This window comes from Vanessa cardui, chromosome 19, assembly GCF_905220365.1.
Source record: "Vanessa cardui chromosome 19, ilVanCard2.1, whole genome shotgun sequence".
Taxonomy (NCBI): Eukaryota; Metazoa; Arthropoda; class Insecta; order Lepidoptera; family Nymphalidae; genus Vanessa; species Vanessa cardui.
This window is the reverse complement of record NC_061141.1, coordinates 9,960,302-9,987,230: the sequence shown is the minus strand read 5'-3', so window position 1 is coordinate 9,987,230 and position 26,929 is coordinate 9,960,302. Positions and strand designations below refer to the sequence as shown.

The 26,929-nt window shown below is 32.5% G+C and overlaps 1 protein-coding gene across 8 annotated transcripts in view; it reads right to left on the bottom strand.

Annotated features, from left to right (window-relative positions):
- LOC124537946 (brain tumor protein) overlaps positions 1-26,929 on the bottom strand; it is a 469,342-nt gene that overhangs the window by 179,600 nt on the left and 262,813 nt on the right. Inside the window, exon 1 of one of the 8 annotated variants that reach the window (XM_047114927.1) lies at positions 15,776-15,804. The exons of the other annotated variants lie outside the window; for them this stretch is intronic. The gene's annotated coding sequence lies outside the window, so the exon portion shown is untranslated. Of the gene's footprint in view, positions 1-15,775; positions 15,805-26,929 lie in introns of those variants that run through there. 8 annotated transcript variants of the gene reach the window in all.

Here is a 26,929-nt window from a genome sequence, read left to right as displayed (position 1 = left end):
GTTTGTCTTTTTGTAAAAAAAAGAAATATAACGAACATTTAAGTTTATAATCACGGATTTTTAAAAATTCCGGAAAATCTCCAGGTAGTTTTAAACTCCGCAGTCATTTTTGCAGTTTTACGCCGTGTTTTATAACGTTAATAAATCTTAGTTGCATTGTGCGGCTCACTTAAATGGGCGGGGTTACGCTTTGATAATCCGCTTAATTTAGGGAGGTAATGTTTTTATATTATTCTCTTGTTAAATCGTTATGTAAGGTTAGTTGTTAATTACCTTATCATTTAAACGATCTTTTCATTTGTACATTTTTTTTTCGAATGGTTTCATGAGTCGTTAACACACGAGAGAATTTTGTTGAAATCGTATTTTAAGTTAGACATTTTATTAAAAATAAATTATTTGCTATTATTGAGAGCCGAGATGGCCCAGTGGTTAGAACGCGTACATCCTATCCGATGTTTGCGGGTTCAATCTCATGCTGGCAACACTGAATTTTTATGTGCTTAATTTGTGTTTATAATTCATCTCGAGCTCGGCGGTGCAGGTAAACATCATGAAGAAACCTGCATGTGTCTAATTCCAAAGAAATTCTGCCACATGTGAATTCACCAACAGTGGAGCAACGTGGTGGAATATTATCCAAACCTTATCCTCAAAGGGAGAGGAGGCCTTAGCCCAGCTGTGGGAAATTGACAGGCAGTTGTTGTTGTTGATTATTTGCTAATCATATTAAGGTCTGGTGAGCTATATATTAGGTAGTGTAACCTAGGCTTTAATAGCTAAATGTACTAACTTTTTTTATTAAATTAATTTGTAATTCATTGCGCGGCTGTGGAGATAAAATCAAAGGAAACCTGAATATGTCGCATAATAAACCTTGTGTCTAATCGGAGCAGCGTTGTGGAATAACCTCTAATTCTTTTCATAGACATAAAAGACAATTTCTTAATTTTACTCACAATCGTTAAATTTCGCAAACAAACTGTAAGATGGATTACATGATTAGATGAATATATTATCTGCCTGATACAGCAGTAAATAATCTTATTACTTCTTTTAGGTATGCCACAGTAAATATCGCACTGATGAGCAAGGTCTTCTGTAAATTAGGATTGGAGCTTAATTCGTCATGCAGTGAGTGTGGGTTAATGTATATTCAAGTGGAAGAATTCCATCCTAAACGTGGTTTTGTCTTGATATTTTCTGTACCACCGAGACGGTCACGCGAGCGAAAATCCATGAGTGTATTTATATGTTACAAGGTAGCAAATAATGGTACAATACAAATGGTTCGGTTAATATTATAAACCGTACAAATTAAAATGAAGTTTTTATTTTGTATACTATAATGTTTATTGCAAAAATCAGTGTTTCTTGACTATACCATGAGTTAAATACCAAAACCTTCCTCTCAAATCACTCTATCTATTAAAAAACCTTCCCAAAAATCCGTTGCGTCATTTCAAAGATCTAACCATACATAGGGACAGACAGCGGTAAGTGACTTTATTTTGTACTATGTAATGATAATCATTTAAAAAAAATAATCGTTAAAATTTAAATTACATAATATATTATAACTGCAACACGTTAAGAAGCGTGAAATGCTTTTATAATTTCGTCTCATATTTAATATTACAAATTGTTTTAATTGCGTTCGTTTTGCATAATATTTTTATAGGCTTGTATATTTTTTTATTGCTTTCTTGCTTTTGAAAGTAAAGGTGGTCAGCACAGTCATTCTTACTTAAATTTCTACCATTTTAATTGTGAAAGTACGCAAATAAAATCTCTGTAATATGTTCAAACGGATTTTCGATTCAAGATTGTCATTTGTTATTAAACATATAATTTAATATCGTTAATAAATTTCCCCGATAGTGAATTTCCGGACACATTTCTAATAATAATTGAACTGCTCAAAAATAACACTCTCAGTATGATTGCGTTCGTTTTGCATAATATTTTTATAGGCTTGTATATTTTTTTATTGCTTTCTTGCTTTTGAAAGTAAAGGTGGTCAGCACAGTCATTCTTACTTAAATTTCTACCATTTTAATTGTGAAAGTACGCAAATAAAATCTCTGTAATATGTTCAAACGGATTTTCGATTCAAGATTGTCATTTGTTATTAAACATATAATTTAATATCGTTAATAAATTTCCCCGATAGCGAATTTCCGGACACATTTCTAATAATAATTGAACTGCTCAAAAATAACACTCTCAGTATGCTAAGTACTAACTTATTATTTGTTATATATGTATGATAAAAAAACTTATCCTTAATTTAAAAATAGATAGATAAATGGCGTGTATAAAATTTTATCTTTTATCTACTTACTACCTAATGAACTAAGTTTGTCCCTTGTGCTTGTAATCTGACTGGCTTACTCGAGCCAGCATACAGCACGGATGTTCAAAGTATATAATTCAATAATTTATTATTTCATAGTTTAATTAACGTCACAAAATTAATTTCTATAATATTAAATTAATAAATAATTCAATGAATACTATATTTAGTCTCACAGGTGTTTAAAATTTCAGATTCACCGCCGCTTCTCCCTTGAGCATAAAACTGTACACAGGACAATAATTTAATTCAATTAACAAACCATCCCATAATTTATAATTAATAAAATAATCAAGGAAATACAAGCCTTGTTTCATATTTCATAAAGGTGAAAATGAAATGATAAATGAAAATGAATTATTCAACTACGGAAATATACGGAGACTATTTCATATAAATTACGTAATATTTGTTTCTATAAATGATATTGGAGCGTCGAAAATGATTTGAACAGTTTAAATGAAATAATAAATGTGGATTCGTTTTAACGTAGTTATGTTTGAATGAATTAAATATTTTAAGCTAGCTGTTATTCGCTCGTTACGGTATTCGAAATTTGAATTAAAAAAAAATATATATATAACCTTCGCGCGATGTGTTTAACTTTTTTATGAAACTAGTTTCCGACTGTGGCGTCGAACCCTTGCAAAGGGTTCAGGTGTGATTTAAAAAAAAGGATGTTATCAATTGGACTATATATATTTTTGATATTTATTTCTTGTTTTCTATGAAATTAGACACATGCAGGTTTCCTCACGATGTTTTTCTTCACCACTGAGCACAAGATGAATTCTAAACACTAATAAAGCACACGGATGGAGTGGTGCTTGCTTGCGTTTGAACCCGCAATCATCGGTTAAGAGAACTCGTTCTAACGACTGGACCATCTCGGCTCAATTTCAATGATTAATAACAAAATTCATTTAGTTTGTTGCTGGTTGTATTCATGTTCTAAATTTAAATAAATGAAAACTAAATGTTTTAAATTTGCGGTTTAGCGACGTGACGCTTATTTAATCCAGGTTTACTGGGAACGCGAAACTTTACACGAAACTGACAGGACCTAGTTACATTCCTCTGTTTATGCAGAACTGACACACATTCAAAGTTTATAAAACGGCTCGGATTCGCGAGAGTAGAATACGGGTTTGTAGTGAAGTGCACACAACTAAAAAGTTTTTTTTAGACTGGATTTGTTAACTTTCTTGAGCAGAATAACCCACCACTTACAATTGGTACACACATTACTTTATATGTATATAAATATATAAACACTTAACGCTATTAAACATGTTTTTGTAAGGACTAACCCGATAACATCTGAAATAATTGACTATTATTATTAGAATGCACCGCTACAATTAACTTTAATTTAGTTCTAATTATTTAATTAATTACAATTTTTGATCGAGCGATAAATCGTCATACCGCAATAGGTGTTATTGAAAATCGACAATCGCTATGTAACCTTGTTTAGTTTCTCAGACCGCTATTACAATGTTAGTTGGCGCCCTGAGTGACGGCAGTATCCGCCACGCACCTTAAAAATACTAGAAATGTTTGAACTTGTCCGGACTGCAGGCAAGGGCGCACATTATAAATTCCATTGTTTGGCCAATCCACGCGCGGTGTCTTTACAGCACCCACACTTTGGGTGTAGATGTAGAACTACTGATGATGCTGACAGAATTAGGTCATAGCGACAAATCTTTAGGACACAGGACAAATTAAAGTACTCAAGTATATCTTCGAACCAAATAGCGAAGAATAGAAGGTATCCTCTCCATTCCACCACACTGATCAGCAAATCCAACAGTTTAGGCGGAAAATAAATAACTTTTCCTGCTTTCAAGGGAAGGCATACATTTAGAAGTTCTTTACTCCGGCAGATACGAATTTTTCGACGGAAACCTATTTTTTTTATCAGCTGGCGTTTGAACCCACTAACCTCGGCATCTGCCAAATCCAACGAGGCAGTTAGTATAACCTCGTTGAAATACAATATTACTACCTACGTCTGTTAATTACATTGGCGCAATTATAATTTAGAGTGAAAATATAACAGTCACGCCTTTCAGTTTACAAATGTGAGAATGCACTTCATTTTATAACCCATTTGAAGCTGACATGTCATTTCGCTTTAAACTTTGATGATTACCTGTAGGAGCCTTTATTACCATAGCTAAGCCAACTATGCAGAAAATATTACCAAGTGCAATGTAATATACATATAGAAAAAATTACACCAGGACTGATTTCAGTTGTTTTACCAAGTGCTTGTTCCCAAACTACTTCTAGAAGTTTCTTGAAAGGAATAGGCGTCAGTGTTTGAATACAGGATCTCGTATATTTGTAATCTAGCCCCTTGACCAAAATATAACTTGCAAATCAAAAGCGTTATCAAAACAAATTGATTAAACGCGAATAATTTTAATTATTTTTCGATCAACCAATAAATACAAATATGAAATATTGCAGTCTGTTATGGATATAAAAACATTTTTTTTTAAATATTGGATAACATCTCAACGTAAGCAGCTAAAGCATTTTCGCTATGGAAAATCAGACGAACGACGGTATACAAACATCCAGACCTCAGACAACATAGCAAAACTAATGATCTTTTTCTACATCGACTCCGGATATTGAATCGGAGACCTCGGAGTGGCGTACCCATGAAAACCGGCATAAACACTACTCGACTACTGAGGTCGTCTATTAATTCTATAATAGAACGACTTAATTTTTGTTCAACAATGTCTATGCAAGCCTGTGTGGACACTCTTGTCACTCTACTGTTTAAGACCAATACTGTGCTAAGCTGATATCAGCCTAAAATATTAATGTAAGACATTGCATTTTCATCTCGTCAGCAACGCAGTAATTAAATTTTTGATATGAAAATGATATTATTTATCAGACTTTAAACGACTATATGTATCTATAGAGCATATATATACGCTTCGCATTGGCTACATTCTCTTTAGAGCTTGGTTGTCAGGTATTATTCACACATTATCATTATAAATTATACCCTATGTGTTGTTCTGATGTATAAGCTTTATTATTGTAAAATTTTATTAAAATCAATACATACAAAGTTTTGCCCTTACTCACAATTTAGGTAAGGATGTCAGCTAAATTTGATAATGCATTTTCTATACTGTATTTTTATTTTTGTAATATAAAGCTTAGTCTAAATTAATTTTGCTGTGGTTTCTTGTAATTGAAGGAACACATAATTAAAAAACCACACACACACACACATTTTACTATTCATGTTTAATGTACCATTTGTTTGAATATCCTGAAATGAATAAATATGTTGTTGCTAATAAAAATAATACTAGATTCTCGACGGAATCATGATTCCGAACTGGAACCGTTTTTGATTTAAAGAGACGATTCAAAAGTACTTATAAATTTGAATAAAGTATATTTTGGTTTTATTTTTGACAAACTAAGGTTAGTGAGTCGAGATGACCCAGTGGTTAAAACGCGTGCATCTTACCTGATGATTGCGGGTTCGTACCCAGGCAAGCACCGTTGATTCATGTGCTTAATTTGTCTTAATAATTCATCTCATGCTCAGCGGTGAAGGAAAACATCGTGAGGAAACCTGCATGTGACAAATTTCATAGAAATTCTGCCACATGTGTATTCCACCAACCCGCATTGGAACAGCGTGGTGGAATATGTTCCAAACCTTCTCCTCAAAGCCAAAGGAGGCCTTTAGCCTAGCAGTGGGAATTTACAGGCTGTTCTTGTTGTTGTTGTTGTTGTAAGGTTATATCAAAGTTAAATATTTATAGTAATATCATAAATGTCTCTAACTCTCTCTGTCTGTCTGCCTGTCGTTCTTTCACGACCAAACCAATGCAGCGAATTTGATGAAATTCGGTGTGAAACAAACTTGAATTTCAAGGAAGAACATAGATTACGTTTTTTGCCTGACACATGACAACCAACACCCTAAAACATGAGCAAAGCCGCAGGCGACAACTAGTATTATATAAACCGATGCATAGTCGTATTACTCGCTAGGGCTTCCGTTATTTATGATAACAAAAACAACAAGAAAATCAACAAAGTATTTAATTAAACTTAAATCCCTGTTGAAATGCGAGCGTGTGAAACCCACGGAACCTTAGATAATAAACCATATAGAAATGGCATGTGTTATCTACATATGTCTATTTAATATTCTAAATGAATGTATGTAATATATAATATTGTAAATGCTGAACCAATTTACATGTAGTTTGGTATAGAGATCATTTCAGGTCCGGGGAAGAGCTTTATTTCATTCCTTGTGGGGGTAAACTGGGGAGTGACAGTTTGTGTACTGCAGGTAGAGTTTTATAAAGCCGTAAGGTCAGCTTTTAATATTTATATATTTAATTCAATCTTTTTTGCAATTCCAAATATTTTTACTGTCAGATGAAGTGAGTTGCTAAAGCAAAATATGTATTCGCATAACATTTAGTCTATATAAACTATACATTTTTATCGTATAGGTAGGTGGATTGGCAAATATGCTATCTGATGGTAATTGGTCTCCACTGTTTTATAAAAATTACTTGAGATACATTACCAATACGCTACGAATCTTAGAAAATGAGATGTTATGTCACTTATGTAGTTACACTAGCTCATTCACCCTTCAAACCCGGACCAAAATTTATCCTAATTATTGCTGATTTGGTGGTACCTACCGAGACGAGCTTATACAAAGCCCTACTACAAAGTGAAAGAATTTAATTTTCAGTGGGATGCCATTTCTAATATATCATATTCTATGCGTACAACTATGTTGAGGGCGACTGTAGTGACTTGAATGATAATGGAAGAGTAATCCCGGGTCCGGGATGGCTGAAATGATGGTTAAACTTTGTACTGACTGGGCTGGTTTAGCTCTTCACTGTTTTTATGTATTTTTTACTTAATTACGTAACCGTTTCGAAATATTTTTTAACGGTCGGTTTATAATGCAAGTCATTTATTTTTACGTCCTTACTAATATGTATATCGAACAATGTGTAACGTTTTCGAAAGTTGTTTTATATTAAATCTAGGAACATGTAAGTTGTCTAAGATACTTGGTGGTAGAGCTTTGTGCAAGCCCGCCTGGGTAGGTATCACCCACTAATCAGTTATTCTACCTCCAAATAACAGTACTCAGTATTGTTCTGTTCCGGTTTGAAGGCTGAGTGAGCCAGTGTACTAACAGGCACACGGGACATAACATCTTAGTTCCCAAGGTTGGTGGCACATTGACGATGTAAGGAATAGTTAATATTCCTGACAGCATCATTGTCTATGGGTGATGGTGACCACTCACCATCAGGTGGCCCATATGCTCGTTTATCAAACTATACCATAAAAAAACAGATTATGGTGTTTTTTATTATATAATTGTAATCTAATCTAACCATGGTAAGCTTGGTAAAACGGCTAACACTGTCCACAGATATTGTCGCTATAAGAAATGTTAAGCATTACGCAACTAATGCGTCATGCGTCACTGACCTTGGGAACTGTGATGTTATGTATCCATTACTGGCTCACTCACTTTTCAAACCGGAACACAAAACTAGCAAGTACATATTAGTGTTTGGCGGTAGTGTATATTAGTAGTTGGTACCTATCCAGACCGGGGTAGTTACGATTTACATGAATTATAAAAATGCTAATTTTTTCGAAACGATGGTTAACGGTCGACATTACAATTTTTGGACAGTTCAATTCTTAGAACTATAAAATGGTCATTGTAAATGAAAATCATAAAAAAAAGTAAAGTAACAGCCTGTAAATTTCCCACTCCTGGGATAAGGCCTCCTCTTCTTCTTCTCTAAGGAGAGGGTAGAACATATTCCACCACGCTGTTCCAATGCGGGTTGGTGAAACGCACATTTAGTAGAATTTCGATGAAATTAAACACATGCAGGTTTCCTCACGATGTTTTCTTTCACCGCCGAGCACGAGATGAATTATAAACAATTAAACACAAATTAAACATATATATAATTGTGCTTGCCTGGGTTTGAACGCGCTATCATCGGTTAAGATGCACGCGTTTTAACCACTGGGCCATCTCAGCTCTTGAATATCATAGAGTTGCATAATTAATTTTACTGTCAACGCAATAATAATACGTCAAAGTTAAGTTTGTAGGTTTCTTTCTATTGTAAAATAAATTAATATCATAAGACAAGTGACGCGTTTATAACTTTTTGGTTGGCTGGGTTTTAGCACGTGACCAATAAGATTGCGTAAATACTTTTCGTGATAACTCTATTGTTATGTATTTTCGGGCTGAATAAAATACTCAGTTTAGAATATGTATACATATATATGTCTTACTTTTTGCTTCATTGTCAAAATATGATGACCTTCTGATCCCTCCACGGTGATTAACTTAAGGGAGGTAAGAGAACTAAAGAAATGCTTGACACAATGTGGTATTGCCGATCAAATTTATTCATTAATTTCCATTTAAATCATAACCTTATAAATCAGATACAATTGCAAATAGTTGAGAATGATTAGTCAGAAGATGCCAAAATCATATATAGACTTGAAATAAAGAAACGAAAAAATGTACATTAGTAAATACAGATTATCCAGTATCCAGTCGATGACCTCCGTAGTTGAGTAGTGTGTACGCCATTTTTAATGGGTACGCCACTCTCAAGTCCTGGGTTGGGTACCTGGCCGAGTCGATACAGACAAAATGAATTAGTTTTATATGTTGTATTGGGTCTGGGTGATGGTACCGTTATTACTTCTGATTTTCCATAACACAAGTGCTTTCTTACTTACATTCTTATCAGAATAATGTATGTGATGTTGTCCAATATATATATTAATTATCTAGACCATGTCCAAAGGCGTTATTTAGAAATAATGTGATAAAATTTAAATCCTTTATGATTTAAGAGCTGAGTTATAAAGAACAATAAAAGGCTAACCTTTTCACAGCAGTTGCTTAAACATTCTTAAATACAGTCGAGTCAACGGAACTGTGCTTAAATGTTGTTGAAAATATATTTTTTCACAATTGCCCACGTTGGCCTTTCCACAAAGCGTTTTTTAGCGCTTCTTGTTCATTCCTTTCCAACGCAATTGTGTTGATATTTTTCTTCACAGATGTTTTTCTCCTTCGAAAGCTCAAAGGAATTAACTCGGAACTTTTGTCGATCGTTAGTTTGTGGACTCGACATACTTTAAATTCGGTGAACAAACAAATTTAGATTGTTTTTGAGATATTGCAAAGAGTTCTACGGAAACGAAATGATCCACTAAATCCAAACTTACGCAAGCGTAAGTTTAGATTTAGTAATCTCGATTCTTAGAGTAATAATATGTAGAATTCACAAGAATCCTACCTGTTCCAAATTTTTCTGCTCTAACGAGCATATCTTATGTGAATTTAGAAGCGTGGAAGCAAATCCGCTCGAGCACCAATAATCCTCGGTGTTAGCAACGGCAGCAACTAGTTCGGACCGGTTCTAACTGGATTTTTCCAGTTCCACGGACGAAAACATGGCTGGTTTTTTTGACTAGTTGGATTATATTTGTGTCACTTACATTGCTGGGTGATTTGAAAGATTTATGATAGTTTTTGTGAAACAGATTTTTTTTCTTTATTCTTTAATTTCTGAACGATAATATTGGTAATTAATATAATTGTTCCGTAAATAGTATAGCAGTTGTAAGTCATTTATAAAAGCTTGTTATTATGGGTCTATGCTGGCGACGTAACAGCAACTGTACTTACGAGTCAGATGTCCCTGGGCAATGGTGACCACTTACCATCAGGTGAACCTTCGAATAAAGTAAAATAATTATATTTTTCTGATTAGTAATTAAATAAGTAATGTAGTTTATAGTAATATTTAACTTGCCATATTGGAATTTAGTTATATTTAGGCCTATTCTCTTTGCTGTGATTATAATATGAGCACTATTTTTTTCTCGATAGAGTCTATTTTCAGTACGTTAGATTTAAAGTAAAATTAAAGAGTGTGATTTTATAGTTATTAAATGAGAATATATTAGAATTATGTATTTTATTTGTGTTTAGATCACAAAAGCCAAATTTTAAATATATACCGAATCTGTTGTAGTTAATACGAGCCCACTTAAATTAATTCAATTTTTAATTTAATTTCACAATTTTTTATCAGATACAAAAGGTCTTTAGTACATATATTAATTAATAAACACTAAACTTTACGATTTTCCCGTTCGTTGCAAGAAAAATAAATATTCGTTTGACCTTATACAAGGAACACGAGGATAAACTTCCATTTGAAAATGACAGATATCCCTTTCCAACATTAAAAACGAAAAGTGATCGGTCAGAAAGGACGTCGCACACGAGCCAGTGTATCTAGAACTCTATAACCTTCCAAAAATGTTCTTATTTATATATATTTTTTATATTCCACCCACGTGTCAGGGATCAAGGATTTTGGTTACCGTTGTCTGTTAAATATCAAATAACTTTAGTGGAGGGTTTATAGCTTTGTGGGTTTGTGTTATTTTTTAACCGACTGCGAAAATAGAAGGAAGTTATCAATTGTGTTTTTTTTTTTATTTAAAATAATGTTCATTATTGTTTTTTCTTTTGACATCTCTCACTTGCTTCTAGAACGTTCTCGAAGGTGTAACACAAGAATTAAATCTTTTTTTTATCATTACGGTGTTTGCGTAACCTATCCTATTTTAGGTAGAGAAGCTCTTTTTTCACCTGACCTTACTAATAGCAGGGTTGTATTTATGAAATTAAAAAAAAAATTAAATTTAAAAACGTATCGCAATGACAAAATATATTATCAAGATAATTACATATTTAATAAAAAAAGAACGAGCAAACTCGGAGCAAACGAGCAAAAAAATATAAGAAATATGTCCCGGGAGCGATCTGTCGGACTGTTCCTCCGAGGAAAACACTAATGAAAAGCATTACCGTCATTACTTATATTATTCATTTTTCTTTTCGCCGTGAAATATTTCTTAAGTGTCACTTGGTATTTAAATATTTACTGAATTCATCTCGTTCGGTTATTTCAATAGTGTTTCGATGAAAAATATTAAACGAGACAGCTTTTTTTTTTTTTAAATACGACAGTGCCAGCTTCGCAGTGCTGAAATTTTTCAGAATTTTTTTGTTGAAGAGAAATGTAGACGATAAAAAATATCGTGATTGGTTTTTGCATTGAAATAAATATTTATCATTTTTATTTCCATACAATTATATAAGCGCAACGTTTAAGGGTAGCGTACTTATATACACTAGCGATTCGACCCGGCTTCGCACAGATGCAATACTGATACTAAATATACTACAGATTATTTTTATTTACGACATACATTAGAAACTCCTTTAATTAATATTGTTTCTTTATTATATTTCGCACTAATTACGTACAAAAACCTCCCTCTCAAATCACTTTATCTATAAGAAAAACCGCTAAAAAGTATTCTTTACTGATGTATTTTTTACAAACGATTTGAAATTATAAAAAGCCAAAGTTAAAAAGGCATTAGAGTGTATAGACTTAGAAATGAAACATTTTTGAGTGAGTGCTTACATCACAATACAAATATTACATAGTATACAAAAATGAAATAGCAACCGTTATATTAATCATTAAAATTCCAATTAACTTTCCAATTTACGGGTATTCGTTTTCCTCGAAGTATCACATTAAATCTCAAAATACAGTCGGATGGCTAATATTTACGGAGAGCGAATTATTTGCACTGAAACAGATTGCCCCATCAGCGGCTAAAGGACAGGACCACTCGAAGGCTACGAGGGCTTTCTATTTAATTGTATCTCGACAGGAATCGAAGGGAACGCTCTCATCCTGGAAGATTAAGGGATGTTTGTTTAATTCTAAGGCGTTTCGGACAAAAACGTTCTTCTATCATTAATTATATTGGATTCGATAAATAATACGACGAGAATATTAAATTCTTGCTTGTCTTTTTAATATTAAAAGTTTAATGAGCTAATTAATAATAATTTTACATATTAATGTTCATCCAAAATTCGCTACTTCGTGTGGTACAGGTTTTTTGTTTATTGGTTAAGTAGTTTTTCAGTTATCAGTTGTTTTTTTTAGCTGAGATGGCCCAGTGGGTAGAACGTGTGCATCTTAACCGATGATTGCGGGTTCAAACCCAGGCAGGCACCGCTATATATATGTATATGTACATGCTTAATTTGTGTTTATAATTCATCTCGTGCTCGCTGGTGAAGGAAAACAACTAACATTGATATCATTAGTACCTACATAGATCTATGATTCGATATTTAAAAAAAACCTAATATAATTCTGTTTATTATCAATTTTCACGTATGTTAAGTTAATTTAAATAACTGGTTTGATTATTATTATATTTTATATTTATCTGTGACATAATTTGTTTTAATTTACATTTGAAATTAAATTGAGGTTTTTATTAATTACGGGGATTTTAATTTGCCAGAGATGTTTTTTTATTTAATTTTATTATATTTCTCATTGTAGTTATTGATCGTAGTGTTAATATTGCAAATTAAATTTTTTAGTCCTATTATTTATTTATGTGGGATATAAAAACGTATAATGAGTTACAAGTACCACATAACTTTATGATAAGGTTTATACTTCATTATTAGACCCATATTATAGAAAAATGACTAGAGTTGTTTTTATTGTGGTATTTTATTTAGAATTGAATGTATCACTGCTTTTTTTATAATATTATATTATAAGTAACCAAACAGTTAAATAAAAATAAAAATAATATTTCTAGTACCATATTTGTAATAGTTTCAGAAATGAGAATCGATAAGTATTATAAAAGGTTTTAAAAATTTACGCAGTGTTGCCAGATGCATAGATTGATTTGAATAAAAACCTAAGTAAAAAATAGGTTTTAATGTTCATATATTAAACTTCGCACGGGTACTTGACATGTATCGTTATTTTATTATATAAAATATATAAAACAATTATAAATTGTAGCCTATATGTTATTCTGATGTATATATAACCTATATTACTGTAAAAAATCATCCAAATTAGTTCAGTAGTTTTTTTCGTGAAAGAGTAACAAACATACATACATTCATACTCACAAACTTTCGCATTTATATTAGTAGGATACAGATAACATATTATATATTTAAGAGATATGAGATAAAATGTTATATGCGATAATAATGTTTATCAATGCTTCACGCATCGATTATTTCCATTAGAGGTATTGTGAGCCGCTAACGCGTGTTATTTTAGTCAATGACCTGTTAGTAACTGCTTTTGTTTAGGCCTTTTTTTAAATGGCAAAGGTAAAAAAACTTTCGTATTGTATACAAAAATAATTATTCAATGTATCTGACATTTCAAAAATAAAAAAAATATATCTGATAAATTTGAATATACGACTAAACGCATTAAAAGTATTGCCGGAAAAATAATGCTATTAAAACGAATTATTTTATTTATAGTTATCGAATTGACTCAAAAAGAACACTGGTACTAATGCGCTGATAATATTAGGTTCAAATTTTATTACCTAAAAATATCATTTAGTTCTTATATGTATATTCTCGTGAATTTCTCCTTACACATATAAAAATCGGGTGTTTAACTAAACACCGTTAAAAATAATGTATATTAAAGTATTTTATATGTCTGTAATTATTTATCGACAAAATGTAGTATTACATATACATAATTGGACATTTTAATGCCTAGTAGTTGAGCAAGCTCAGGATGTTCTGTCAGATATTCTACCGCCAAGTGAGCCAGTGGAACTAAAATTATATGATAAATTCAAAATTGGCGCGTTGGTAATGTAAGGAATGGTCAATATTTTATACATCGCCAATGTTATGAGGAGTTATCACTTATCATCAGGAGTCATCTCCTGACCTACTAATGTCATTAAAACAATCCAATCAAAGCAATATAAAAGTCTTTTTTCTATAATACGTCAAGTGTTAACAAATAAAGTTCACAGAGTCGATTTATACATCGTAGATGTATTGCAAACGATCTCATTTGTCAATGACAAACAAATGCTAACTGCAGCGACTATTCGTTGCAACACTTCGGAACAATGCATTACGATCGTTTCTTGTTATATACAATAGTTCTGACATTATATGTAATACAAATTACACGCTTAACAACTTAGCGGTAATTTATCTTTGAACTAAACTGCATATGAATATGTTATGGAACTATAAAAACAATACTCGTTCAATTTCTAATCCTTGAGTCTGGTAATATGTCAACTATACAGCCTGTAAATTTCCCATTGATAGGCTTCCTAAGAGCCTGTATTGGAGCAGCTGGATTCACATCATTAAATATATGAATACCATCATTACTATTATCTTGAAGATCATTTGAAAACTGTAGAATACAATTATTTCTTATAATCACCTTATCAACTCCATGGAACTTATTATTATTTCATAAAAGTAAAGGAAATTAAGCTGTATGCTTACTCTTTTAATTTTTTTATAAATATTTATCAAGGACAAAAGAAAAGTTAAATAAATGAATTTTTAAGACAAATACCTTACCCTCTTTGATTATTTACTAATAGAGCGAAAAGGTTTTAATACAATACAGAAATACTTTTTAAACTGTACACGGCTTGCCTTTGCCTCTCAATCATAATTAATCATATGACTGATTGTTCTAACTTTATTATTTTTATAACTGTATTCGTTCAGGAATTAATTATTACTCAGTTCATTTAATTACTAAAGCTTAGCTTAATGCATATTGCTTGATATTTGATGATGTCTGGGGTGGTACCACCGATTCATCAAAGGTTCGACTGTTAAACAGCAATGGTCAGGGTGTCCTGGATTGAAGGGTGAGTGAGTCAGTGTAGTTACACAAGAGACATAACTAAGGTTGGCGGTACGTTGGAGGTGTAAGGAATGGTTGATATTTCATACAGCGCTATTGTCTGTTAGTAGTGAGGAATTCCTACCCATAGTAAGTAGCCCAATTGCTCCTCCACCTACCTATACCTTAATAAAGTAAAGAGATAAATTATTCTAATTCAAATCATGGGTGCCACGTTCGAATCCACTTAATCTTAGTTTGTTACAAGCATAAGATACATGTTTGAAACCCGTGTCAATTCAGTAAAAGTAATTGGGTTTTCCTGTCAAGAAAAAATTCACGAGCAAGTTTAAGTTGGTAGTGTTTACGTGCAGGATGAAAGCATGTAGGATGAAAGGTGCTGTTCCAGCGCTTTGGCTCTTTCCAGTGTTTAGAAAAGTATGCCCATGTTTAATCATATTTATATAATATAATATACGCTAAACTAGTCTCTGTGAGGTATAGCCACGTGTGCTCCTTTCTTTAATTTCCTTAGAATATAGTAGATATATACCTTTGAATTATCCTTCAGTTATTGAAGTTTACCTGTAACAGAATACATAATTGTTAGTTATTTATTTTTATTAAATTACAGAATGATGTAAATTTTAGTATTCTACATTAATTCTATTTTAAATAGTTTAGTTTTATATGCGCTTCAAAAGCCACCCAAATGAGATATCGCTGTAAAAAATTAATATGTGACAAATTACTATTACGATATTCTAAAACCAAATTGTATAAAAAATGTAGTCAGTCTTTGTAGAACTGTTGCAAAAAATATACCAATAATTCTTAAACCTAATAGGTATATTACAACAATACTGTAATCATATTAAAATTGCAATGTTCGAATTCTTATGAAATATATTCTTTTACCCTTGACCTAGAACCAATTTCGATTCTCAATAACACCGTTACAAAATAAATTATCAATTTAAGATACCGGAGCTGACAACGGAGCGAGCGATCGGAATACGTAACACTGTTTTTATAATACTTGCACAGTTCATAGAAACATCGCAGTGCAAGCGAGACAAAAGAGAGAGATGGCGATATCATAATCACTTTCTTCAATAATACGGGTACAAATAAGTTTTTTTTATAATATTACCTCTTTTATTTATATATTTTAGTTGCCTTTTCCGATATGTGTAACAATTGTTGTTCTATTTCAACTAATTTAAACATTTTTTTAATAAATTATATACTTAAACCTTCCCTATGAATCCCTCTGTCTATTAGTTAAAACCGCATGAAAATCGGTTTAGTAGTTTTGAAGTTTATTGCGTACATACTACACGAACATACAGTCGTGAACATACAGACAGACGAGGTCACTACACATTATAAAACGAAGATCCTCGATCTATATTTTATACTGTTTAGTGATTTAAATTGGATATATTTTATGTTCAGACATTCACTATTACTTTTTACTTTAAGTGAGCTTAATCGAATAACATAACAACTGAGCTGATAATGAGTTTCGACCACGCTGGTTATAAAATTTTGCATCTGTCAGATAAATTTCTGGATAACATATTATAATATGTTACCCGTGTGTACCCGACAAGAAATATATATATTAATAGTAGAGTTTCATTAAAAATATAATATTTGAGACCCAAAACAATATTAATCAAGCTTTACGAAGATCCGCAGTTCGATATTTGATACGTGTACGTTCGTGATAAGAATTACGTAACGGTGTGATGCGTACCCGTTTTTAATGACAAGTCAGAGATTTTAATTGCAATTAGATCTGTTTTAGCGTACCCGTTCTTAAAGTTAACGAATGTTTGAAACGAATTTAACGCAAGGGAACGTTATAAATGTAAGAATATTAGTCGTAATTGGTTTATGTATGTAGAGGATATAAATACATATGTATTTAAGATTGATGGTGTTTTTTTTGTCGTTCGCTCAAGTTGATTTTATTTAAAAGGTAATAAATTATCGAAATCAAAATGTACTTTATTCTAGTACTAGCTGCGCCCAAAACCTTGTACGCGTTTGAATTTAACAAAAAAAAGGTCCCGTCTAAATCGGTTCAGCCGTTCCAGAGATTAGCAGGAACAAACAGACAGATTGATAGATAGACAAAAGTTGTAATAAATATTATTTTGGTATATGTACCGTGAGTACACATACATATGCATTGAGTAAAAAAGAGCTATTTTAATATTACAAACAGACATTCCAAATTTATTATATGTATAGAAAATAAGCTTTGTTTACAAGAATTTTTGATCATCATCGACAGAACTATATTATACCTACTTAGATTTAAAGTTCCCACGGGCTTGGAATGTAGATTCTACCAGAAGAACCGGCAAGTAACTCAGTTACTACCAAAATATTAACTACCTAAAGTTACATATATAAGTTAAATACAATTAAAGTTATATTATATACATTGCCTGAAAGTATACAAGTACTAGGGTAGCAGACTTGCAAGGAGGTTATCTGATGGTATGCTCGCCAAAGCGAATGAGAAATGCGCTTACAACCTTGAGAACTAACTCGTTATGTCACTTATGCCTTACACCGGCTCATTTGCCCTTCAAACCGGAACACACCACAACAACAGCACTAAAGATTGCTATTGGGTTATAGAACATATGTTGAACAATGAATATGAATGATTAGTGGATAGTACAGCAACAAAACAGCGTATCGTAAGTAGATTACATTTCACGAGTGAGTTTCTATGTGAAATCTAACAGAATAGCGCTTCTGTCTTGTATTAAAAACATTTCTCATTATTTATCTACAGTTTCAGAGGTGACAGCTGTTTTTTTTTCGTGAAAACTAATTATATTCTCCTCAGCCATTTGTGTTGCGTCGCCCTCGTTACCGCCTTATTATTTTGACAGTGCCACGGAGTAACTTAACGTCGGGCGTTGTTTAATTGGACCGTGTTGTGCAGAAATGTACCAAACCACAGAGGTTTTAATAAAAATTGTTAAGATGTAAACGAGATTTATATCATTGATTAAATTTTAAAATCTTAATTTGAAGATTCCCTTTTTTCCTTTTATGGTAGTGGTTGGCGGACGAGCATATGGGCCACCTGATGGTAATAAATAATAAATATGAGACAACATCACATACATTACTCTGATCCCAATGTAAGTAGCTGAAGCACTTGTGTTATGGAAATCAGAAGTAACGACGGTGCCCCAAACACCCAGACCCATGACAACATAGAAAGGTAATCTATATCAACTCGGCCGGGAATCGAACCCGGGACCTCAGAGCGGCATACCCATGAAAACCGGTGTACACACCACTCGACCATGGAGGTCGTCAAAATGGTAAGTGGTCACCATCGCCCATAGACAAGCACGCTGTAAGAAATATTAACTATTCCTTACATAGTCAATGTGCCACCAATCTTGGGAACTAAGATGTTATGTCCCTTGTGCCTGTAGTTACACTGGCTCACTCAACCTTCAAACCGGAACACAACAATACTGAGTACTGTTATTTTGCGGTAGAATAACTGATGAGCCCTACCACCAAGTGGTATATTCCTTCCAATATTCCGTATTTTTTCTGTCTTAGTTGTTTTTAAAACAATAAAATATTTAATATGATAGCAAAAATAGTATGCTAATTACAGGCCGCGGCTTCGGTCGCGTTTTAGGGTATTGGGTCTCATGTTTTAGGCAAAAATGGTATCCTATGTTCTTCCTTGAAGTTTAAATATGCTTCACAAAAAATTTTATCAAATTCGGTTTAGTGATTTAGTCGTGAAAAGCGACAGACAAACAGAGTTACAATCGCATTTATAATATTAATATAGATTAAACTATACACATACATTATATTATACATTTGACATTATAGTTTTTTTCTTATCGTATAAAAAACTCTACAAAAATAGAAATGATATAATTATGACCATATTCGAATACATCGTTAACTCAAACCCCGCCCATGCCACAGCGGTTGCTATACCAAACATAAAATATTGTATATATAATATATCTTAAAATTTGTCTTTAATTCTAATTTAAAACGATTATTTCGTGCATAGCAAATTGTCTCGTGGGCTGAGTATGTCAAGTTCACCGTAACAAGTTACCAAATCAAGAATCATGCTTATATAGTCATGTTAAAGCTTGAATAATCATTTCAAACATTAAATTTAAACATTAGTTAATGACCTTGTAATCTTTAATTATACATATACCTAGTTTCGAATTATTATTACATATATAAAAATAATAAAATCCTACTAATATTATATACATAAATGCGAAAGTTTGTGAGGATGTATGTATGTTTGCTACTCTTTCACGAAAAAACTACAGAACTGATTTGGATTAAATTTTACAGTAATACAGGTATACATCAGAATAACACATAGGCTACAATTTGTAATGATTTAACGTAATTTTGTTTTAATATAACGATACATATTAAATACCCAGTAGAAGCCAGGACGGGTCACTAGTAATTATATAAAATTCGAATTGTGTCATAGTTACAATAAACAACGTTGAATACATATAAATATTTCGTACTAGTTAACGCTCGCGGCTTTGCACGCGTTTTAGGGGTTGGTTTTCAGGTATTCAGACAATATATTGATAAATTGTAGCCTGTGCTAAACACATTAAAAGCGGAACCAATATAATGAACAAGATATTCGTAGATAATGTTGAAATATCGAGCTCCAACGGTTAAAAATAATAAACATGGTAAATATACAAAATACATCCTGGAAGTCAACGATTATAAATTCCTGTGACGTCACATAATAATTCTAATAAAACCTTCGGTCACAATCCATGTACTTGTTATGTATATCATTATAAGTATCATAACGACTAATCTGTTCACATAGAGTAGCTAGAGTGGAAGATCAGAGAAGATCTCTGTTCACACAGAGTACCCAGATCAGAGAAGATCTCGTTCCGATCTCTCGCGAACCAGCTGTAAGTCAATTACTTCATTCTCTAAGCAACAGTCTAACCTTGTAACGATTTTCGCTTTCTTGTTCGACCTCGTTCCGCACTTTCGCTTCTTTGACACGATTACCGGTTACCTTGACGTTTGAATGATATTTTTACACATATCGAATTATCTCAGCGTTAATTACTCGTGTAATAAGGATATCCGCGTTTTGATGTTCAATTAGATAAATATCAATTTTAATTGGTTATCTTCGAAGTTGTCAAGATGGCCCAGTGGTTAGAACGCGTGCATCTTAACCGATGATTGCGGGTTCAAACCCAGGCAAGCACTGCTGATTCATGTGCTTAATTTGTCTTTATAATTCATCTCATGTTCAGCGGTGAAGGAAAACATCGTGAGGAAACCTGCATGTGACAAATTTCATAGAAATTCTGCCACTTGTGTATTCCACCAACCCGCATTGGAACACCGTGGTGGAATATGTTCCAAACCTTCAAATGTCAAGCTATATGACAAGCTGTGTGACTGAGCGGTATGAGTAGCTTATCTATATCATATATGTGGCAAGCATGCGCTATCCAAATTAAATGCGAGCACACGTGACTTTTTTTTATGTAATCGAATTGGTTGGTATGTAATATATCAAATCGAAATCATTTTTGCATCGTATTTTATAATATTTTAATTATATGTAAAGTTAACAGTTGAAATGTGTATTTTGTCGGAAACAAGACAATACAGATTTTCTTTTTCTTCACCGAATCAAATTTTATAAAGTAAGTAAGTAAGTAAGTAATTTTATAATTATATTTTTTTCCCTTATAATTATCTTTCATTAAAAATCTACGTAAATTATCTTTATAAACTATAATATCACGTATATCTTATGTGTATGTAAATAACTTTTCTCTTAATAAATACATATTTGACATAGAATTTAGTTACGACAAAAATTTTGACATACATTTTAAGCATGAGCAGAAATAATGAAGAAAATATCGTCTAAATTGTGGGAAGGTTTAGTACCTTTATTTTACGAGCATTCAACAAAGGGTGAAACGGCCGTTTGTGGCTGTGATGGAAGAAGTTTACCTGCGCCCTAACCTCGGAACTTTTGCAAACATCACACTAATATAGCATAGCATTATAACTTATAAGATTTATATAGTAATAAAAGAGTAATTAGATTAAACAATATTGCAGATTTCAATGAAACTTTTAATTATTCCCAGGTTACATTATTATGGTAACACATGTATTTAAGACCAATAGCGCAATGATTTCCGGGTCGCCTAGAAATGTAACGAAATGTAGGTTTAGTTATGATCATTTGAAATATATTCAACCTAGCTTAGAATTTAGGCTCAGTTAGAGGAGTAAATAGGTATATTAGTAATTTATTAAAAGGGGCATTTCTAAGATTCTTTAAATATTAATAATAAATAACTCATAAATCTAGATAGGATGACTCTATTGTACGTATTACTTCGACTACTACGTCGACGCTGCCTATAGCCATGGCATATAGTTTTTTAGCCATTTATTATATAACAAATACGCCAACAACCTTGGGAGGTGTTATGTCATCTACTTGAGTAGGTACATTTTTAATTACAAGTAGGTACATATATTAGTTATTCGTGTACATATGTTTTTCTACACTTCCTCGGGTTGGTAGAGAAAGCTTTCATATCACGTCAGTCTTTTACATAAGGCGTTTAGTGTTGTGCAATAAATAATAATTTATTATTATTAAATCCGAGACATTTCAATCTTAATTGAAGATTTTCTGTTCAAACTCGGAAAGTTACTATGGAGTTTGTTGTAATTTATTTCATGCTTGTTGATCAAGAGAAGCATCGTGAGTCTGCCTCGGGTTTATTTTTTTCTCGCCGGTTCTTCTTAGATATAGATTTCCTTTTCCGAATCAGTAGTAGTGTTTAAAAGTATGCAATATATAATAATTGATTTGAAGATGATTGATTGATCAGTTACCACGTTAAGTGTAACAAACAAGCAACCTCATTTCCAAATTCACAGTTTTAATCATAATAGTGTTAACATAGGGATTACTGCGTGACACCACTAAAATTTTAATTCATTAAAATATTCGGATCTCAATATATTACAAACTTTAATTCGCGAAACTAATAAATAAACAAAATTTTAATCATAAACTGGATAACCAACTGCGGGACAAAGTAAACGCTTCTAACTTTACACCATTGACTGAATCCCTTGAATTTAGTTATTACATATTAATAACACAAATCCAGCGAGCTACGAGTTAAATTTATTAATACGGACTTCGCTTAATCTCGCATCCAACCTGTTAAGGATAATATTACTTTCTATTATCTACGTCATGACTACATTCGTAGGGAGAGTTCAGGGTTTAAACTTGAAGTTGGCCCATAATAATAAAATAATAAATACTGTTCCAATGCGGGTTGGTGGAATACACATGTGGCAGAATTTCTATGAAATTTGTCACATGCAGGTTTCCTCACGATGTTTTCCTTCACCGCAGAGCACGAGATGAATTATAAAGACAAATTAAGCACATGAAACAGCGGTGCTTGCCTGGGTTTGAACCCGCAATCATCGGTTAAGATGCACGCGTTCGAACCACTGGGCCATCTCGATTCGAAGTTGGCCCAATAAACATTTATTAGTTTTTTTTTTAATTAGTGCGTTGAGGCCTGCAGGAATTTGGGTAAAATCTCATGGAATTATGAGAGTAAAGGAATACATCTGTGCTGGCTTATTTGTATACTATGTGTCTTGCGTACTTGGTTGTTAGTTGGCTCGTTGGCCGCCAACATCCTCAGAAACATCTATACTATATATAAAGGTCTGTTATGTGTAAGGCGACTATCATGGTATGGGCATGTTATACGGAGGAATGAGGGGCATATTGTGAGGAAGGTCTTGAGCATGGATGTGGATGGATATAGAGGTAGAGGACGACCAAAGAACGATGGATGGATTGTGTGAAAGACGATATGGTTAGAAAGAATGTTACTTGTGAGATGACGTCTGACAGAGAAGTATGGAAGGAGAAGACATGCTGCGACGACTCCAAATAAAATTGGGATAAGGGCAGGAGGATGATGATATATAAAGCTCTACTAGTCTACGAAACACAGAATTACATTACAAAGAAACTCTCGGATAACCTTTGTTGTTCGATTCGATAGTATCAAGATTAACCGAGAGACTATAATAAAATAATTTATGTTAAATTATGATTAAAAGTCAAATTATGATTTATATATAATACCACCAATCCCCCAAAAGTATATACATAATCCTTATAACATATTCCGGTGAAATTGGTTAACCAAAAGCCTAATGAGTATTTTGGTTACATAAATATAAACCTTATTACCCACAAGATATAAATTAGAATACTTTAACAATGTAGTGTCTTGTACGCTATTTCCTAATGATGAACAATAAACTCTGCTATTTCGGTAATTACCGTGTAAGTACAGTCATTAATTTGATTTAGTTAATGTATCAAGTAAGAGTTAATGTGTATATAAATTCACGAAAAGTCTCCTGACACACGTAAATACTTTGATCATTTATTTTAAACTTCGGAATTGCTTAAATAACTTCCAATACATCGTAAATGCCTAATTAAAATTAATAACTTACCTATTTTGAATTTGGAAACATAAAATTGTTGAAGTAAAAAGTTAATTAATCTTCTTGCTATGCTTAGTACACGATTGTCTTAGAACGACCTTTCTAACAATGTATATTAATATTACGAATGTGAAAGTAACTCTGTCTGTCATGACCAAACCGCTAAACCGATTTTGATGAAATTTGGTATCAAGCAAACTTAAACTCCAAGGCAGGACATAGGCTACTTTTTGCCCAACACATGACAACCAACGCCCTAAAACACGAGCAAAGCCGCAGTGGTCTACTAGTATCTGATAAACCTAAAAAGCTTAGCGTGTTTTGTTTGAGGTTGCTATGAATAAAAATCATAGCGAACTTGTTTATGCTAATACGTAACCTGAAGGCGGCGTGTTCCGTACTTGTTACTTGAAAAATACAAATTTCACATCTGAAGCCAAGAAAATAGCTAGTGACACAGAAAGTACAATGAAAAGTTTAACGTTATGCGGCAAGAATACTACCCTTGGGCATCTGCTAGGGTGGCCATGGGGTGCGCGTAAATTAGGAAAATACGAAATATTTTGCAATAAAATTCAGGAAATTATTTATATTGTGAATGTTATGATTGTGTCTGGTATGCTGATCAGAATTAAAATCTGTATGCCAAAGTAATAAATGCCAAAATGTAACCTACAATGATTGTCACAGTTTATTCTGTGAGAAATTCCATTGAAAATTTCTTACCGGTATTATTGTAAATTTTTATGTCAGTTTTAGTTATATAAATTAAAGTAATATAAAAGGTTTTTGAAAGAGTCCCACTGCTGTTATATGTTACGTTCTTTTTTTGTTAATTATTATAGGCAAGTATTTAAACATGTCTCCTAAATTGTATTGTATCACTTTTCTTATATCCACAACGTTGATTAATAGTAATTCTAACAAATTATGTTCATAATTATATAATATATGAATAATTAATTCGTATACCGTTACCATATTGTCGTAAACCGCAATTATCAATGAAAATATTTCTAATGTATTTTCTTTAACACTCACTATTGACATTAGACGCCAACATACGTCATAAAACTTAAACAGTCAGGTATGTACTGTCACAGAAAATGTGAAAAGGTCAAAATAATATTATCTTTTGATATCATCAATATCATATTTAAGTAAAACAGCATAAGTAAGGATTATAGCTGTTAAAATAGTTCAATATATATCATAGACGCCATCAAGGTCATCGGAAAAACGTAATTTTATTTTCTATCTCCGAGATGAAAGAATCGTGGTTAACCTAGCCGCTCCCCAACCTTGTACTTCAGCTGCAGTGTTCAACGCTCCGTCGGAATTGAAAACGTGTGTTTACTAATAATATCCTAGTTTCCCTGCGGCATTGTGTAATAACTACAGGTGTATATGCAATTTTATTAAGAAATATTGACGCATCTTAATTAATATATAAGATTACGTTTATTGTAAGTTCTGATTAATTCCAGTTAATTATAATGAAGAATATTTGTCATTTTGGTAGTTGTACTTGCAACTTGGTGGTACAACACATTATACATATTATAGAATTGTGCTAGTCCGTTGAGAGGGGTACCACCCACTCATTATGTATTCTACCGCCTAAAAAATGATGTTTGACGATTGGAACGTTTCCCTTTAGGTAGGTCGCGATTGAATAACGTGCCTTTTATTGTGTTAATCACAATCATCGTATTTAGTATAATTATACGAACTACCCGGCGATTTTGTGGGACGTAGCGTGAACTCATATAATTAATAACTTTTCTTAAGCTCATTCAGCTAGCATATACAGAACCTAGTTTTTTTTAAATCGAACTACATATAATCAAACAAACAAACTCATCAGTTTGAACTGACAATCTCAAACCGACAAACTCTCTCTCTTTATAAAACTATAATAAATGTTTTTGCTATTTTGTATGCCACCAGTAATGATTACCTGTTTAATACTAATACGGTTTAGAGTAGGTTAGATACCGCATGTTCATAGGTAGTATGAGGTCATCCCCTATTAACATCAATCATCATAATAAATGTTTCAAAATTAATACAACTATTTGAGTAATAAAATTACTTACTTACTTAGGTATCGCCTCAATTGACATGATTTACTATCCTAGAATATTTTTTACAGTTTATAACGGCGCAATTACACGAACACTAACTAAGCGTGTCACGCTTGATCGGGTGGTTTGTGGTAGGTACTTAAAATCTGTGGTTTTTACCATTATACAATATTATTTAGAGCATTTTATTTCTTTTTAAGATATAAGTAAACGGACGTGCAAATGGACCACTAGTTGGTAAGTGGTCACCACCAACGTAACATGACTCTGTAAGAAATATTAAATTTTTTCATCGCTAACGAATCAATTTTGTAAACTAAGTTTTTGTGTCCTTTTTGCTTATAGTTACACTGTTTTACTCATCCTTTAAACCGGATCACAACAATACTGATTTGCTGTTTGACGGTGCAATATCTGATGAGTGGGTGGTACCTGCCCAGACGGGCTTGCAAATCTTTTCCACAAGCAAATAATGAAGTAAATATAAATGTTTTTAAACGTTATTACATTTAATGTATGTTCACTGTTAAGGCATAACTTCGTTATTAATTATTCGTTATGATCAACAGAGTTTGAATATATTATGGATATACACCATTGAAGTCATTGTTTTAATTAAAATAATAATTATTATTAATAACCAACCTACATATTTAAATACGAAATATTAAACAATTTTCTAAAACTTCGAACCTAATGCGGGATTAACTACGCCTTACTAGGCCTTTGACCTCGATCATAAGCGTTGAATTATTCTACAAGCAATTTGAACTTCCAGTTGTGAAATTCTTTTCATGAAGTTTTTAATTGAATATTAAATATATAATACTAGTTAAACCGGGTAATCGTTGTACTATACTGTGTTACTTTTACACACATACACACACACATACATTCACACACACACTCCAACTTTCGGTAGCAGTAATCCCAAAAAGATATACAAACATAAATTGTTTACATAAAAAAGATAGTTGGACGTGCAAATGCGCCACCTG